Here is a 19757-nt window from a genome sequence, read left to right as displayed (position 1 = left end):
TGTCATTAATACTACGAGATAACACCACAGGAAAAGGCGTAAGGGAGAGTTTGACATGGAGGGGGACACAACTTATCAGTTTAAAGTCGGGGGGGGGGGTAAGTATTGCGGGGTACAAGTTCCTACGGCCCTGCACACAGATCAGCCTTAAGGCAGAATATGGGACCATTTCCGTATAAAGGTCTATCTCCTTCAATATCCGATGAGAGAATGCTTAATTAATATAGCAGTAATTAAACAATGTCCTGGATTGCCATGTTTCTACTTTCGTTTCAGCTCAAAAAGAGGAAATTTCCAAAACTCGGTCCGTTCTCTGTTGTGTTTTTGAGGAAACCGCCAATCACCTAAAAATCAGGCTTACTCATATGTTACCATGCTGGTAACCAAAACTCACTCAGTCCTCGTATAATCCAATGAAGGAACTTTCTTGACCTGTTTTTTTTTTCCAGCAGCATGCACAGCAGTGGAAAAACATCTGCTTTATGTGCTAAGACTGCTGGGACAATGTGTTTAAGGGTATTTGCTACTGTTCCGCCAAGTATGACACGGTAAATTCCAAAAGAACAGCCCATACTGTAAAGCATCAAGAAATATATTTAAAGCTATTTCCCATGACATTACTCTGGATTCACTTTTACCTTTAAGATGTTTGTATCTCCATTCATGGACGTAAACTGCTTGTTTTTAGTGTCTGACAGAATGTATTTTATTTATGATATACACATTTTCATAATATTTGTACATTTTGTACTTCGACGAGCTGAGAAATATCAACAAATCAGAAACCTTTTATTCGGCATGTATGAGGAATTTGTTGACGTGATTTAAACATTGGCTACTTTCAAGATAAAAAATACGCAAACATACATACACACAAAAATGAGCAAAAAAATGCAAAGAGAAGAGGTGGGTAGTTCAGGTCCAGAAAGTAAAAATCCTGACCAAGATTTTGTTTCAACCAGCCAGTTGAGCCTAAACAGTCACAGAGTACACAACTAGTTGGTTGGAACAAAATCCTGGTCTGGACTTTTACTCTCTGGACCTGAATTACCTGCCTTTGACTGGGGAAAATGGAGAATAAGAAGACGTGCTATTATTTAACAAATAATCATGTAAGTATATATATGTGAATGAGGCGGCGAGATGAGGAATATAAACCGTTTGAAGCATGTGCAAATACGTTACGGAGTGTGAAACACCGCGGACGGAAAGGTGCCATTTCAGGGCACCTCATTTAGGTGGATGGTGACCTGGGGGAAGAAGCTGTTTGTCAGCCAGTTGTCCTCGGACTTGGGGCTCTCGGTCTCAGTTTCACTGCAAAGGCCGGGGGACACCGAAGAGGAGATGATCGCGGAGAGGGAGGTCAGATGTGATCCTAGATAAGTAGGCCTACAGGACTTCAAGTGGATGATGCAGATGTTGCGGTATTCTCCCCTCCCAGTATCCGTGGTTTACCACACACCAAAAAAAAAGGGTTTGTAAAACGTGTAACACTATGATTTTTCATTGATCCTTCATCCTTTTAAGGGTATTGAACGCATGGTATTTATCGCTCAGTCATCTCTTGAGAATTAGGCTCAGGATCCCTATCATTCGGGGAAGTATAGTTCTATAAAGCACTTTATCACTACTGTATTTTGTGTTGATGATGTTTTATTATATGTAATTACATGTAAACCGTGTTACATAAGGTGTCTGAAGATGGCTTGCTATTATCGCGCGTTTGGTCTTGGAACGTACCACTCGCGGATACGGGGGGGACTACTGTACTTCGTAGAAAACTATTCCCGTTATATTTGCAGAATGATCTGGTACGCCTTGTTCTGAAATATTTCCAATGGGACTATGGTGTAGCCTGCCTCAACTTTTGTGTATTATAATTCAGTTTTTTAATTTGCTTGTCTGTTCAGATGTTACCGTTTTGGTCCATGACTGCTTTTATGAATTCAAAACAAAGTTTTAAGAGGAAGAGCAAAGTTTCGAGTGGAAGAGCGATGCCCGCGGGGTTGGTGAATGATGACCGGAGGGGGGGGGGGATCTCGCTCGTCCCGACGCTCCGTGCGATCAGCACTTTGGTCTGCGGTGCTCATTCTTCATGTCGCAAGCCCGGTGTCTTGTGGACTGATAGCGATAAGACGGGGTGGATGGCAGCAGCACAGCGTTCCTCCATCAAACATCCGGATGAGAAATCCCACCTGATTTATGGAGAGCAGCGTCCTACGTGCCGTTCCGGGGTGTCACGCAGATTCCCGACCGTGCTCGGATCTAAGGGCTGTGGCGTGTGGATTAACTCCATGTTGCGCTCGTCAAACCAATTTGGTGCCGCGTGCAAATCCTTCCTAGCAGCAAAATAATAATAATATAAAAGGCTCCAGTGATGCTTTAGTCCCAATTAGTATTAATCAAGCCTCCTGAGGGACAGAGTTCCTCCAAATTACAGCGGAGATGCACCCTGACTACAAAGACCCCTTGAATCATACGTTTAAGGCTGCATATTTATTTATGCTTGTATTGTACATGCAGTTGTCTGGATGTTCAAAGTAAGGTGAATGATGGTCAGTTTGACAATATTAGTTCCCTGTTGCTCTGCAGTCAGTTGGCTCTGCAGTCAGTTTATTCTGCAGTCAATGGGCTCTGCAGTCAGTTGACTCTGCTCTCTGCGCCTCTCTGAGTGATGGTGTAAGGCTGCGTAGGGTGGGCGGCCTGTGCTTGCCAGGTCGCCAGGTTGAGTGCTCTCGCACGCACAGTAATGTCACTTCAGCCCTTAAACAGACCCTAACCCTAATTGCTCCTGACCCTCAGTTGTATATTGTATTACGTTTACATATTTAGCAGATACTTTTGTCCAAAGCGACGTAGAAGTGAGATAAGTAGCACGATACAAACATCCCCGCTGTCAGGGGGTCGACTAGACATAAGCACAGCTAGGCTGAGCTTCCAGGGAAAGCCCAGGTACAGGAGTAAGCGGGACTGGAGCAGGAGATGCACACCAGCTTCTAACAAAAGAAGTCCTGTTAAGACCATTTAGACTAGCTCTGGATAATTATGCTAAATAAATGTAATATAATGCATCACTGGTTGATCCAGCATTATTGGTTGAGTGCCCCACCACCAACAAAGAGTCATTGATGCTCCCAGAAGGCCTGATGAGTCATTGCATGCTCATTGGCTGGGTCAGGAAGGCGCATGCAACCTGCTGACATGCGGGGGCAGACTTGTTCAGCTTCATGACCCCAGAGTGTGAAACATTTGTGGCCGTCCCTTTTAAAGTCACTGATCGCCATGATAGCCATACGGCAGAGTTTGTTCTGAGCAGACAGGTCCCAGCAGGATCAGCCGCCTCCGCTGGGTTTATTTGTTTGTTTTTCATTGTCGTTCCTGTTCTGTCGTTTGTGTGACAATAGTTGTGCCCGTTTTGAGTTTTTCGGCTAAACCTGACAAACAAATTTAATATCCAGCTGAGATGAAATATTTAACGCTGCAGCATTTGAATTCGCATTTGCATCCCTCCGTATCGGTACCGGCGGCTGACGGATGCTTACTGTCGTTATGCCGTCGAGCTGTTCGTCTGCGTATAACTTATTTCGCTAACGTGTGCATAATTAATGTGAAACCTTCATTTAACATTGTCATAGATATACCTTTCTGTGAAAAATGTGATACAATGTAGCAAATTTCATAAGATATCGACATCTCTAATATAATTACTGTATGTTATATTCCAGTGATCTCAGGAGCTAAGCTGCCCGGGGCTTTATGCCCCTGGTAGAGTCACCCAAGGCAAACGGGTCCTGGGTGAGGAACCAGACGAAGTACAGCTCAGAAGAAAATGTAGAAAAAGATTTTGGACTCGCGGTTTCCCTTACCCGGACGTGGGTCACTGGGGCCCCCCCCTAGAGCCAGGCCTGGGGGTGGGGCTCGATGGCGACCGCCTGGTGGCCAGGCCTGCGTCCATGGGGCCTGGTCGGGCACAGCCAGAACAAGGTAAGTGGGTCCCCCCTCCAATGGGCTCACCACCCATGGGAGGGGCCATTGGGGTCGGGTACAATGCAAGCTGGGCGGCGGCCAAAGGCGAGGACCTTGGCGGTCCGATCCTCAGCTGCAGAAGCTAGCTCTAGGGACATGGAATGTCACCTCTCTTCGGGATCTTGTTCATGAGTGGGGGAACGATGGAGCGGGAGATCGACAGGCGGATCGGTGCGGCGTCAGCAGTCATGCAGGTGCTGCATCGGTCTGTCATGGTGAAGAGAGAGCTGAGCCAAAAGGCGAAGCTCTCGATTTACCAGTCGATCTACGTTCCTACCCTCACCTATGGTCATGAGCTGTGGGTAGTGACCGAAAGAACGAGATTGCGAGTGCAAGCGGCCGAAATGAGTTTCCTCCGCAGGGTGGCTGGGCTCTCCCTTAGAGATAGGGTGAGGAGCTCATTGATTCGGGAGGGACTCAGAGTAGAGCCGCTGCTCCTCCGCATTGAGAGGAGCCAGATGAGGTGGCTCGGGCATCTGATTAGGATTCTTCCTGGACGCCTCCCTGGTGAGGTGTTCCGGGTGTGTCCCACTGGGAGGAGGCCCCGGGGAAGACCCTGGACACGCTGGAGAGACTATGTCTCCCGGCTGGCCTGGGAACGCCTCGGGGTCCCCCCAGAGGAGCTGGATGAAGTGGCTGGGGAGAGGGAAGTCTGAGCCTCCCTGCTGAGACTGCTGCCCCCGCGACCCGACCTCGGGTTAAGCGGAAGATGATGGATGGATGGATGGATGGATGGATGGATGTTATATGCTATAAAAGAGAGCGATTCCACTTAATTTTTAAAATACCTTTTGAAGGATATACAATATCAGTTTTTTTTTTTTTCGTTTCATGGAAAAGTTAGGGGTATTTTTAAAGGCTTTATTTGCAGCCAGTGTAGTCCCATCAGAAGAATGCATTGTTATAGATTCATTACCTGTGATGGATGGATACATTTGTATCACTACTGCTGACGTGGGGATTTGCAGAAATTATTTCCTATCCGTGCCATTTGTCATTTCCCGGGTAATTGCATGCTGCTGTGGATTCTAACAGACTTCGCCCAGTGGTTTCGCTTTCTCGTTCACGTGGTTGGAGTTCCGTGCCAATTGACAAACATTTCACTTAATGCTAAACTGGGGATGTAATATACATTCAGTATATATTTCACTACTCATTTGTGTTACGCTCTGTAAGGTTCCACTGCACTGAATTTGAACTCGGTTGGGGGGAGGGAGGGGTGGGTGTTACGGAGTGTAAGCAGTGACATTCTCTGAAACGCACAGAGCACGCGGGAAACGATGCAGAGAGTAACAGGCTGAAGCTGATTGGCTGCTGATGAAGAGCATAAGGCGAACAGAACATTTACCTGAGAGGGGGAGTGGAGAGTTTCTCAATTTGTTTGGCACTCAGATACGGCATCTGTCACCAAGCGGCAGATGTCAGAATTTTAACAGCAAATATCTCCAACATAGCCTTAACCGTGGGGGTACTTAGGGGTGGGTTTTTTTTCTCTGGCCCCCACCTCCACGGCCTCCACATGCCCCCATCACGTATTATAAAAACTAAATAAATAGCTAGTGAGTAGAGTCAGAAGACGGAAGCTAGCAAGTTAGCATAACATGCTTCTTCACCGTCTCCCAATTAAAGAATGTTTAATCTTTAGTGCAGTAACGGTTTGTGGCCTACAGGGGGGGCCCCCAAACCTTGGAGCCCCCTCCCCCCGGCACACGAAATGTGTGGTTTGCAGGGTAGTAAACACTGCAACTGCAACTACGAAATGCAGATGTCCCGAGTACCGTGCGCGAGTGTGACAGCGAGAGAGTGAGACGGAGAGTGAGTGTGTGTGTCCATATTTATGTGGATTACATACGCAAAGCAGAGGAAAGACTACGGTGCGGATGGGAAGGAAGCCAGTGAAGCTGTACAGCTTCTTAATAATCCTGCTGTTGTTTACTCCATAAGTTCTACAGTATGACTCTATTGTGGTGATTGTAACAGCTGTAGCCCCTATGCAGCAGGGCAATAATGCTCTCCTGTGTCCTCTTATTGTCTACCTTGCGTTTTCATCCATTAAAATATTTACAGAGGGCGGCGCTTGGCACTCCCGCATCGCACACAGACCTCTGTTTGCTTTCCTGCTGACCTGGGTCCTCGTCGTTTCTAATAGGCTGTATTAGTCACATGGGCACTGAAGCGGAATCCGCGTTCGAAAGACCGTCGTCTGCATAAGCCTCAGGGAAATTATTGCATTTGTACCAAAGCCCACTGTCACTGGAATACATCTTTAGTATGCACAATGATTACTGTGTGATATGGGATCCAGCAGTCATGTTTAATTTTTTATTGTTGTTTTTAAGCACTATCTTGTGGTATCCTTGCAATAACGGCAATATGGTAAAAGCAGAACCTCTCTAGGGGAACCGTTGCTGCATCTATCATGAGTACAGGTCCACTGAAATGGTTCAGTTCTTGTGTGTCCTGTGTTGATCTCCTTTGAAATACACAGTTGACATACAGTGAAGATTGGGGTTGAATCATCTATCTGTCGTTCCTGGAGCATTTCGGGGGGGGGGGGGGGTAAAGGCCCAACAAAGATGTGACTGTTCTGCTGAGGATGGGACTCAAACCGGCGACCTTCTGGTCACAAGCACAGAGGCCTAACGCTGAGCCACGCAGTGACCCCAAATGGCGGTGCTGGGCATTGAATATGGGGGGCTACATATTACATACATGCACTCTACTGCTGAGCTATATCTGCTTCGAAACGAGACACAACAGCCAATAAGGGGTGATGTAAATAAGGATGACATGGGAACATGGGTCAATGTGCACAATGATTCCCGATCATGTAGTTACTTCTTTAACTATACGAGTCATACTGTTGGCATGTAATAATACAGTATGGTTAGTAGTTCTTCTGCTGGGAACAAAGTTGGCAGAGTGATGGAATGATCTCAGTAAATGTGTAGACGCCGTCTTACGCAGTAGGGAGCCCACATCTCTTTTAGTGTCGGGGCTGAAGAAGAAGCCGCGTTCCCCACACACCAGGAAGAGCGCCTCCACCAGGTGGGAGCCGCACAGGTGCTGGTTGGAGGCGGCGTCGACCCCCGGGGAGGACAACGCCAGGAGCAGGAGCAGAGGAAACGCCTGAAGCCATGACGCTGGGGAGCTGAGAGGTGAGACGCACGGTTACACATCCCTGCGCGGTTACACATCCCTGCGCGGTTACACATCCCTGCGCGGTTACACATCCCTGCTCGGTTACACATCCCTGCTCGGTTACCGCACCAAATGAGCCCCTCCCTGCCCTGAGGAAACATCCAGAGTTTGAGCTCAGGGACCAGATCAGACGGTACAGAGGCCCTTGGCCGCCTGGATTCGGACGTTTATCAAATGGATCAGGAGAGTGACACACACTTAAAATTGGCCCATTAGTGCTATTCTCTGATTTTTAACATCCTTTCTAGGAGATTCTCCATCCATTTTCAGTCATATCTGCGATAGATTACTTTTTCTAAGCAACCGTGAACAATTGTGTGTTTTCCTGATCTAGCGAGACTGAAAATGCTCATGATTAAATTCCCCAGCATTCAAAAGGAAATGATGGCGAAAAAGGATAGATCTTGCGTTCTCTCTCCCCCGCTCCTTTTTCTTGAAATATTCAAACATCGGTTTAAAGAATGAGGAAGCGTTGCCACACCTGTGGTGTTGATGGAAGGCTTACGGACGGGAATATGCTGCGGACAGGCCCCACACAATCTCCACTCACACGGCAAACAAGGCGAGGCTGCAGTGGATGACCAGTGTAGGCCCAAGTTTTGTGTTACTTGCTTATTGTTTGCTGAATGAGTGCGAAGATGCATTTGCGCGGTGACCCTGGCTTTCGATATACCTCATTACCTGCAACTACCTCAGCATTTACATGATTCCTACAGTCTTTCAAATAAGAATTTAGTACATTTGTTTTGTTTTTACAAATAGCTAAATATTTTGGTGCACACCACGAGAAACGCGTGAAAGGCAGACACAGTAGAGGTACCAGGGATCTGAACCCATCACATACCTCAGTTTAATCCGTATTTATTTTCTATCGTACATCTTTTCAACGATTTTCTTTACTGTGCGCGTACCCTACCCTGCAGTACCTCGAAGTGCCACTAGGTGCTACCCTTTTCACACGGCCAAGCTCAGCCTGTTTTTCTTAATCGCTGTTGCTTTAATGCATTTCAAAAAAAAAAGAAGAAGAAAAATGCCATTTAAATATCGTTTCGAAGTTTGCAGAGTAAATCTGGCTAATTTCATTCGGTTTTGTCAAAATAAGCTGTAACTGTAGAACAAAAAGAACCGCGGATTCTATAAAACCCCCGTACGTTGCCATACCTTTGGGCTCTAGAACAGCTATTTACTCTCGGTTGTTCGACTGATGCATTTACATACAGATGGGTGATTCTGGTTAACTGTCTTGTCCATCTATGGGACCCACAGCAGCCGACTTTACATTATAACCCTCAGCCCTTTAGCCCTTGAGTTACCTGCCCCCACTGCTGACTGTCTCCTCTGTCCTGCCAGAGAGCCGATTCCCCATCTGCCCACAAGACAAGATAATGACAGGAAAAGTCTAAGCCTGAAGAAGATCGGGGCTCTGGCTGGGGAACTGCAGAAAAAGGTAGTCTGGAGCAGGTACTTATTATGATTGATATTAATTATAACTGCCGCAAATAGGAAGCAGAGGATTGTGGGATTACTGAAGAGCAAAGCGGGGCAGAATATAATTGCTTTTATTCTCTCTGGGAATGGATGGGGAGATGCGGGAGGGCCGGTCGATATCTCGGGATCTCCCTAATGAGGCGTCGCACATATCGTAGGTTAATCGATATTTGCAGATCGGCCGGGGAACAGCGTGCGGCTGTCTGGTTCCGGGAAACGGGGCGAATCTGCGTTCAGGGACCGGACTGGGTACGAGTCGGCATGAGGCAGGGGAGAATTTGTCAAAAGCAAGGAGAGAAGGAGCAACTCTACCAAAAAAAAAGAAACTTGGCTGAGAAGCATCGACCTTCCACCTCCGTGAGGATATATATGAGTGCATCCGAAAAGTCGGATCCCTACGAGAACCGAGCGCAAATGGACGCGGCGTGCGTGACTAATACTGATCTCTGATGCGCGATGCACATGAAAGCCCAGCACAAGCCCTGAGATACGCACGGCGCCCAGGGACCCCACTATGACCACTGCGCCCCCAGCAAACCATGACTCTCAATCCGCTACACGTTTATGTCTCAAGAACCCAGAGTCCTTATTATTCTAGTAACATACAGGGCCCTGCCTACTTAATGCCATTCAACCACAACTTAAAGACAACTAGGTCTCCGATGTTCATAAGACCATCTCCTGCCCGTAAAAATGAGGCATACATACGCATTGTTTGTGAGAGTAACAGATTCCATTGAATGCATAATATACTCTCGGTTTATGAATTAAGGAAGGCAATAGTGGTGATTGTGCTGCGTTTGTTATATGCAGCTACGTCAGTATGTGGTCACGTGGCTCATTACTCACGCTATACCTACAGTTATACATATAAGTATAACAATGACTTTAACACATTTGCATAAGCATTTATTTAATCCAATGTATTTATATTTACGTGCTTTAGTGCGGAGGAAGTATGTAATTTGATTACAAATGCACATTTATAGAAATGAGATATATCCAATTATCGTGCCATTTCATTTACTGGAGAAGAATGGCGAACGTCCTCCATCTGTCTCTAGAGGAAGAATCTCTCTGTTTATTGTGCGATTCCCCCCCCCCCCCCCACACACACTGACCAAGAGCAGAGCACGGACAGCTACCCAGAAACCTGAACACACCTGGAGCTTCTTGGTTCCCCCCAAACCCTTTTTTGGTAATGATCCCCTCCACACCAATCACAGAGTGTCTATCAAATATGCTGACATTTCATTTGCCCCCCCCCTTCGTCTTATTCTGCAAAGTAGAGCCACGCAGAGCCCATCTGAGATACTGTGCCTTATCTTTAAAAAAAAAAGGGTGACATTTAAGGACAGCTAAAAAGATGACACTTCTTCTTCAACAGTTTAACAAAATGGAATCTTATTTACGTGCATGAAGTGTAATTCAAACTCGAGAGCTATTGTGTGCGACAATAGAGCACAAAAATGTCTATGCATAGATGTAACAATGCAGGATCTGTATTAAATAAAATGTGGCATGTTGACCGGGGATGGCCACACAAAGACAGGGCTGGGCCCTTGAAATTTCTACCAAATCCCCCCCCCCCCCACTCACTCATGGGTGCCCCCTAGTGGCATGGAGTGCAGAGGAATACCCCAGAATAGCATGCTTTATTTGTCATTATTTTGAGAAATAGGACAGGGAGACGTGCACGCTGAAAAGTCAGGAGAGCAAAAAAAAGGGACTAGTGGTAGAAATGGCCAGATGAAGCTTCATGAACCATTTGCTGTATTTTTTTACCCCACTAGATGGTGCTCTTGGTTTGCTTTGGGTCATGCTTTGTGCCCTTTTTTTGAATGGAGAGCACCATCTAGTGGGGTCAGAAAATACAGCAAAAGTTGTTCAGGAACCTTCATTAGTTTGTTCCCTGCTGCGTCAGTGGGGTGTTTCATCCACAGGTGGCCAATCATGTGTCCTGCATCTCCCGGAGTGAAGGCCCACAGGCAGCAGGCCAGTCTAGGTGCTCCTCCTTAGCGCTTCCTGTTATCAAAGGAAGAGAAACCACCAGCAAATGGCTCCCAGCTCTCTCTCCTCCTCTCCATGGTCCTGAACACCGTCCACTGGAGTTTGGTGGATGGCCGTACACCTGCGCCACTGCAGTGCAGTCTAATTGTTATTTATTTTATCCCTTAGTTTCGAATTTCTCAAGATCTCTAACAGGCTGGGGGAAGCCGCTTAACCTAACATAACACTATAAGAATGGAACTGTTGCTTTTGGACACTGAGAGGTTTATATCCCTACAAGTTAAAAGTGGATGAAAAGAGAAGCTAAGGCACATTAAACAATGGTAATGTAAATTAAATGACGGTAATGTAAATTATGTTAAATGGGAAATGTGATGGTACATTGGGACCCATGTCAGCCACCACTCAAACCACGCATTTGCCCCCGAGGTTTAGGCCCCCTGTTGATCACAAACAGTCAGTACATGGGTGGAGGAGGGGCCCAGGGAACAACAAACGTTCCCCTGACTGGGGCTTGCTGTGCCTTCACACCTCCAGCATTTTGGATTCTTGTCCTGCTCTGGCGTTTGGGGTATATACAGGGGCGGGATCAGAGGGGCACAGGCCCCAGCTGATTGGCCCACCCACTGTCACTCATTGATTCAAAACACATCATTGGATAATGATGAGGTTGGCCCCGATATATAAATTACACTCCGTCTTCTCCCCCCCACTTTAAAAAAATCTTTTTTTTTTAAGCATGTCATGTAGGCCAATGTCCTGTCCGGTGCTTCTTAATAACAATAAAAATACATTTATTTTATCTAGATACTCAAAGTCACTTTACAAAGGCAAATCAGAGAAATAGGAACACACACACACATGACAAAACAAACAGGACAAAGTTCTGTTGTAGGAAACGATTCAGGATTGCTACGTACCGGATATGCAGTTATGGAGTAATGGACAGGTCACAACCCAATAAGAAACAATGTGAGTTACAGCGCAAGAGATCAACTGATTTTTGTTTTTCATTATTTTGAATGTAATATCACAAATACGTTATAATTCAGTATTCAGTAATTCAGTTTTAAAGCGGGGGGGGGGGGGGTATAAAACATCCACATCTTGCTTACATTAAATTATATTTATTTTTAAAAATATTCTGGCTTAACCGTCGTTACGTCCGAAACCTCCGCACCAATACGCTATAATGTCTACGCAGCGGACCTGCTTCTCCTGCAATACGTTTAAGATCGGCGCGAATTGCGGCATTCGTTTCCCGGGTGACGGAGAGAAGGCTCCGTCTGCCATTTTTTCCCGACCATCACTCAAGGCGTAATAGGGGAATTGTGGCTGGCGGTGACCCTCACAGCTGCTGTGTGATAAACTGCCACTCCTGGCCGGTCTGCCTGCCAGCGTTAACGCGATAGTGTCAGGACGCCTCCTTCATGCACACTTTGTACTTGACAAGCCGCAGGGAAGGAAAACGCAAAATGCTCCCGAAGCCTTTCTGCTCCTTTGTTTTTGAATAATGGCAGAATTAATATAAACGTGTATACGGGAATAATGTTTGTGGACACGTATACACATATAATAAATCTCACTAAAGTTTCCCTTTTTTTACACCTTAAAAGGTTAATAATCTACTTATGATAAAACAGATATTTGTATCACGCATTTGTGTCGCGATAATGTGATGGAAATCCAAGCCGCCTAACGGTATTAAGACATATTTCGGTATGGATTTGTATTTGAAAGCTATGGAGAATTAAAATATAGAAAAATGTAGAATAGAGAATTTGTGGAAGTTATCTATCCATCCATTTTTAGTAAATCTTAAGCTGCTAGGCCCAAAGTGATCGACAGACTCTGCTTAAATGTACAGGGCATAAAGGCGGATATGCAGTGAAGAATTACACTCTGCAAATAATTACTTTTCTTATCTCCGCTACCAACATTCACCGGTAAAAAAAACCCTTAAAAACCTTAACTCGGAGCCCTGTCGGAAGTGTCATGTTTATAGTGAGGTCATATCAACTGGCGATTTCTCGATTTCTCTCAATCTTTCGAAGTCTTGAGCTGCTAGTAGGATGTATTCAGCACACGTTGCGTCTGTGAAACCGCCGCACGAACGCGATGAATCCTACGCTCGAATCGTTTGTGAGAGCTTAACAAGCTGTGACTCTTGAGTAACGCTGAAGCATGGCAAATAGAAAGATGGGAGATGTCTTAAGCTAAAAGTAGGCCACGGGTCAGATTGTCCGACATAAATAGGGCGGGAACAGCTGATCTAACCAAAATGAATGCTACATTTGGGTATATATCCCCGTCCTAAAAAAAATATGCTGACTGCCCATCACAATGGACCAAGTTGACAGTAAATACTGGGCAGGGCGAGAATTTTCTTTTTATAGGGTGGTTCGGGAAAACTCATTCATATTCATGAGAGAAGCGCTACCCGATTGGCCAGTGAATACCTTAGACAGAGTTCACAGGCCAATCGGGTAGCTTCTCTGTGTTAAATAAATGAGTTTTCCCAAACCACCCTGTAATTCGCGAGCTGGGCTGCATTACATGTGTACGTCAATGCCTCGAATTAAGTCAGGATATGCAAAACTGTACTGTGATTGTAATTGAAATGTAAAAGGAAATTAAGATTTGGTTTTGTGATTTGCTTTAGCCCGTAATTCTAAAATTAGCACAAATTTTGCAAAGAAAAAAAAGGAAAAACAAAGAAGATAAAGTGACAGCTTAATGAGGTTACGGTGGTCATTCAGCCACATCGCTTTTTGGCAATGCGGTAAACTGCTGGCACCGTTACAGCATCGCAACTCAAACAAATCGCAGCCGGGAAGTCAAACAGGAAGCGGCCCCGAGTGAGCGGCTGCGGCTCTTGGACGGTATCACCATAAACATCATCTGTGATGCGAAAAGTGCGGATAAAAACAGTACGGTGCAGGAAAAAAAAGTAATCGATTTCCATTTTCCTCTCCGCGTTGATGACTAATAAATGATTTACATGGCGTGGTCACGGTGAAGTGTTACGGGCCACTAATGTGGGGGGCGCCTTAGGCTGTTTAGCCCCTAGAGCTACACGCGAGTGAAGAGACCCCAAGTCAATGACGGAGCAGTAATGAAGGGTCTCTCCCCAAACAGCAGTACTGTCCACCAGCTGCATCACAGGCAAAAGCACGCACAGCTTCAGCTTATGGCTAATTAGTGCATTTTTTCTCTCTTTTGCTTGTCATTTTCAGTGTTGCATGTTGACTGTTCGGCGCCGACTTGTATAACATGTCCCTTTCAATTAGACAAGTTTCTCCGTGCAAGAACAGAACCGAAGTTAATAAATACTTCCTCTAACAACGGAGAGGTGTAAATCTATAATCTAGTGTCTACAATACGCCAGGAACCCTCTTAATATATTTTCTATTCGTGTAGTTTGCAGTGCTGATATTTTTACTGAGCTGTAAACAGAGTAACATCTCGATCCCACTTTGTTGCAGCAATTCACTTAAATGAGAATTCAATTTACCTCTGCCCGCAAATAGGAAAGTGTTGATTTCACGTACAGTGGAGACTGGCGTGACGTAATAACTTGTGTAACGTAATGTGATGGCATTAGTGCTTTCTGAATAGAGCTTGATTATAGCAATGACAGGATCGTTTTGGCAGATTTTACACTATGTCATGCATTGATGTAAGATGATTCAGAGGATAGACAGACGGACAGATAGATAGATAGATAGATAGATAGACACTTTTCACAGTGTCTGCAGGTGGCAGTATCACCTTGCTTGTTCAGTGAGCTTATCTGCTGGAAATACTGGTGCATTTTTTAATGTTGCTGGAATATATATATATATATATATATATATAAGAATTTTTTTTTAACATTGCTCTCCAAGGCAGATTGAATTACCTCTGACAAACACTGCTGGTGATATTCAGGTCCATCCTCAAGTTCTGCTCTGACACCAGAATTCGAGATCTGTTTTTTTTTCTTTTTTGTTTGTCAATGCAGCTTGATATTATCATTCAAACAAACCATCCTTCATTTTGCAGCACTTTAGCAGAAGTGCAGGTTATTTACATTACAGGTAATCGAGTTTTAGGCAAACCTGTAAATGAATTTGAGATGGATAGCTTGTCACTCGTGCCAACTGAGGGAACGGTTGGACCTATCGGTGACATGCTGCATGCCAGGTCGGCAAACACAGCTCAGCACCCATAAACAACGTGTTTTAAATGCCACATTTCTACCTCAGTTAGACCTCACAGAGTGCCTCGTAAACCAACTATCTCACAGCCCACTGTTCTGATGCTACGTGATTATTAACATACATTTTCTTTAATATTTCAGGCCTAGCGAAAAAAAAAAGCCAGTAGGAATGTTTTTCAAACACGTTTCGCTTCCTATTTATTCATTTCCGCTGCAGATTCCTCTGTCTGTAACGTCCAGAACTGCAGCAAGTAGAGTGAGTGCATGTTCTGCTGTTAAACTATACATCAAAATGATGGCTTACCTCTCTACTTACACTTTTCAGATGCGTGTTTCAGTGAAGTATGTTGTGTGCCAAGAACATCATCCATTTATCCATCCAGAGGCATGAGAAAGTTTGATATTGCGGGCAAGGGTGTAGGCTTGGTTTCAACTTTGGTAGTATTCCCACAATGTTGGTATGGACGTCTCTACCATCCATAGCCATATATATGCCCCTAATAATTTAAGTGCAAAGGTCTGTTTATTGGGGGGATGCCCATCCATCCATCCATCCATCCATCCATCCTTTTTACATAACCCCTCATCCAATGCAGGGTAACTGAGCATAGAACACAATCCAGCAATAACAGTCCATCACAGGGGTCCCACACAATTGTGGGCTAAGCCTCTGTGCCTGTGATCAGGAGGTTGCTGGTTCAAGCCCGGCCTAAGCAGAATAATCACATGTCTGTGGGCCCATGAGCAAGGCCCTTAACCCCCCCCAGCTCCATGGCCACCACTGCAGGTGGCTGCCCTTCACTGCCAAGCTCGCTCTCGCCAACACGTGTGTCATGGAGAGCAAGATGGGGTAGAAGACAATCTCCCTACACAGAATCAATAGAGTGTCCTTATTATTAGGCACGCCGATGCACAACACGTCCCTGGAAAGTCCAGGAGAAAAACGCAGTAGAACTTTCAAACCACACACCTACAGAGCCAGGCCCGGAGCTGGAAGCGCAACCTTCGCGATGGTCACGGAGCCAACGTACTACTGCTGAAGTTATAGTTATCATTTTCTCATAAAAGTGTTTCGAAAGACTTCGAGTACTACCTCAAAATGGAGGGTTCTGATGCCGCATAAAGGATGCTGCAATTTAGCTCAGAGCCGGGTTCGGTTCTGATGGTGCCTCTTTATCCGTCAGTGAACTCTATCGAAACTCTATCGACGCTCAAGGTGAGCTTCAGGGGAGATGTCTTGCTCATTTTTGAAAACGACTTAAAATTAAAATTATTAATTGCCTGCAGACCATTTAGGGACACATTTAGAAGAGAAATTCAATATATTGAATAAATGGAATGAGACTAGGAAGAATAAGAATGATAAATATTACTTATTGAAATGGACTATTAAATTTAAATAGGACTAATCAGGTGAAAACAAGCAAGAAATTAATTTAATAGTTAAATGGAATCTGAAAGACAATTGGCTTGTTTTTCCTATTGTCCTGTATAATAATTTTTTAAGTTAATGCATTTTATTCTAATCTGTAATTAGCGAGCAGAGCCATGAAGGGGAAAGTTACAATTATTATGTTACCATGATGAATTTTCAGGGGTAATGACCTTACATGTTTGAATCATGTTCTGTGATTTTTTTTTTTTTAATGTCCAAAATTTTCACATTAAGAAAGAAGTGTAAATGTTGTTTTGTTTGTATAACATATTTTTCGTATAGTTTCTGATAATGCTGCTCTCAGTATGACATTCACCCCAGTGAGTCACTAATTGCTTCTCTTTCATTTACTTATTAATGTACTACACCCTACTCTACTCAACTGTACTCTACTGTACTCCCACCTCTTCCGCTGTATACTCACGAGGTATTGCAGAGAGTTTAACCCAGACATTAATCAGATTTTGCTTACAGACAAGCCCAATGACATTGTAATGGCATTTATTATTAAATAAACTAAGCATGTTATTCATCCATCCATCCATCCACACAGGTGCCAGGCAGGGAATAACCCAGGACGGGGCACCGACCCATCGTAAGCATCACAGCACATTATTCGATCTTATTTCTGCATATAATTTATACGCTGATTATCTTATCTTGCGCGAGTACTTTCGTCATATGTTGAAATGTTTGCCGATAAATAAACGATTCTGATTTAAGAAACGCCAGTTTAACCGAACACATCCGGAGACGGAATCGCCAAAGGGAAATCCCGCAAAGCAAACTGGGTGGCGCATAGACGTCAAAGGCCCGCCGTGGCTGACAGCCACATCTCACACCTTTACGGGGGAGTGGATTAGCCCGCTACATTAAAGAGCACGATCGGCGGCTCGGAGAGCTAATCGATCACCTGCTGTAACTGCAGGGAGTGACGCGGCCATTAAATGGACTCCGCAGAACACGGGGATTGACGTATCTGTTACGCGAGTACGCATTCGCGGTATAAAGGTTAAAATGCGCGGCGATTTCTTGTCATAACGGTGCAGAAGCATGCTTACTTTATGAGAATTCACGCTGTAATGACAAGATGCAGTTTTAACCTTTACACTGGGTATGAGTACTTGTGTATCAGTTATGTCAATCCTTGCTTGTGGGGAGAGTATTGTGAAAATGGGACACCTGGCAAAATGGGACAGTTAAACTTTGCAGTTAATATATCAGTTTAGTAATACTGTATGTTCTCTTCTCTGCGGTGTTCAAGGGGCATTAATGCATTCAGAATGGTGTCAGGTTGCGATTCAAGAGACTGAGATGATTCTGTACGTTTTTCCGCAAAGCCAATTTTCAGAAAGTGTCCCATTTTTAACAAAACTCGCCTTAGAAGCTTGTAATACACAGGGATACAGACTGAAGCTTAAGGGCTGCTGTGCTACCAGCTACGTCTCTGTGCCACTCTGTGGTTAATATACAATGGTGCATGTCGCTAGTACCGGTTTGTCACCAGAAGGCACCAGTCCAGAAGGCATTCCGAGAAGCTTGTCTCTGAAGGCCTCCTCTGTCTGAAGGCCTCCTGTCTCTGAAGGCCTCCTCTGTCTGAAGGCCTCCTGTCTCTGAAGGCCTCCTCTGTCTGAAGGCCTCCTCTGTCTGAAGGCCTCCTGTCTCTGAAGGCCTCCTCTGTCTGAAGGCCTTCTGTCTCTGAAGGCCTCCTCTCTCTGAAGGCCTCCTCTGTCTGAAGGCCTTCTGTCTCTGAAGGCCCCCTGTCTCTGAAGGCCTCCTGTCTCTGAAGGCCTCCTCTGTCTGAAGGCCTCCTCTCTCTGAAGGCCTCCTCTCTCTGAAGGCCTCCTCTGTCTGAAGGCCTCCTGTCTCTGAAGGCCTCCTCTGTCTGAAGGACTCCTGTCTCTGAAGGCCTCCTCTGTCTGAAGGCCTTCTGTCTCTGAAGGCCTCCTCTGTCTGAAGGCCCCCTGTCTCTGAATCCCATTCTCCTCCGACCTCTCTCGTTAGCAAGGTGTTTTCGCAACATAACTGCCCCTCACTGGATATTTCTTGTTCATCACGGCATTCCTCATAAAGTCTAGTCACTTATAGGGTGTGAAAACCCCAGAAAGTATGGCTCTTTCTGAAATCCAGGCACCACCACGTCTGACACCAGCAATCACACCACGTTCAAAATCGCTTACATCACACATCTGAGCCGTTCTACTGCTTAAACGCACAGAAGGTGAACCTCTTCACCCTGTGTGTGTGTGTTTGTGGCCACTGAGTGCATGTCAGTATGACCTGGCCAAAGTGTTCCTTATCTTATATTTCCGCACAAAACAAACGTTAAAAAAAAACCTTTTGTCTTCATTCTCACTTCTGTTGCCATAACAGTTCTCTCAGGCCGAGTAACCAAACCATCACGAAAACATTTCCATAGCAAAGGGAGTGAAGTCTATGGGGTAAAATCATATACTTAATTACGTGCAGCATCTAAGCATGCATAGAAGGCAAGTGTAATGTAACAAATTCAGGTTAATGTTGTCAGCTGAATTAATTACATAATTAATGCTTATCAGCGGACTGTGGCTTCCCGATTAACGTGTTAGAAAGCCCCCCGCAGCAGATGCATGGCAGGCCAAGAACAGAAGAGTCACACACAGGTAAGCGAGGAGCGCGTTTGTGGTCATTTAAACACACACACACACATGCATGCATGCATGCAAATATCAACAGCGAAGCTTCAACTCCATACTCAACAAACAAGATGCCGTCGTAGTTAAAGAAACGATGCAGAACGCAGATTAAAGTGGCAGTTCCCGGGGTTCCTGGGGCGCCTTCCTGCGCAGGGTTTCCTGGGCTGAAGTCCAGGAGCTTTTGCTAAACAGGGACCTCAAGTAACCTTGTTGATTTTATCCCCCCGCCCCCCCGCCCCCCAGCTGACAACGTTTATTGTCACCACCCCCAGTCAACAGCTTTCACCGTGTTACACGCACCACCACCCCATGAGTTGACAACTTCTATCGTTTTTCCGGTGTTTTCCGTAACAAGGGCTTGGAAGCTACCGACATCACTTAGCTAAAGGCATTTTAATATAATCAGACCCCCCCCTGCCCCAACTATTTTCTAGGATGGTGTAGCTATTATTTGGGGGGGGGGGACAAATAACCTCTGAGGTGTCGGTAGCTTCCAAGCCCTTATTACTGAAAACACCGAAAACACGCTAAATTCGAAAGAAACCGATACATATTACAATGTCACAAACTGCCGTCATTTCTGCAGCCCGGTGCATATGATTAATAGCACGCTATTTCAAGTCTCCTGCCACTAATATATGCAACGCGGCTGCGCTTGTGGGGAACACGCCACACGCGCTGGGTATTCCGCGGGAATATTTACCCCTTACATTCGTTTTCC

Source organism: Brienomyrus brachyistius, chromosome 24 (genome assembly GCF_023856365.1).
Source record: "Brienomyrus brachyistius isolate T26 chromosome 24, BBRACH_0.4, whole genome shotgun sequence".
NCBI classification, from domain to species: Eukaryota; Metazoa; Chordata; class Actinopteri; order Osteoglossiformes; family Mormyridae; genus Brienomyrus; species Brienomyrus brachyistius.
Note: the sequence above shows the minus strand (reverse complement) of the source record.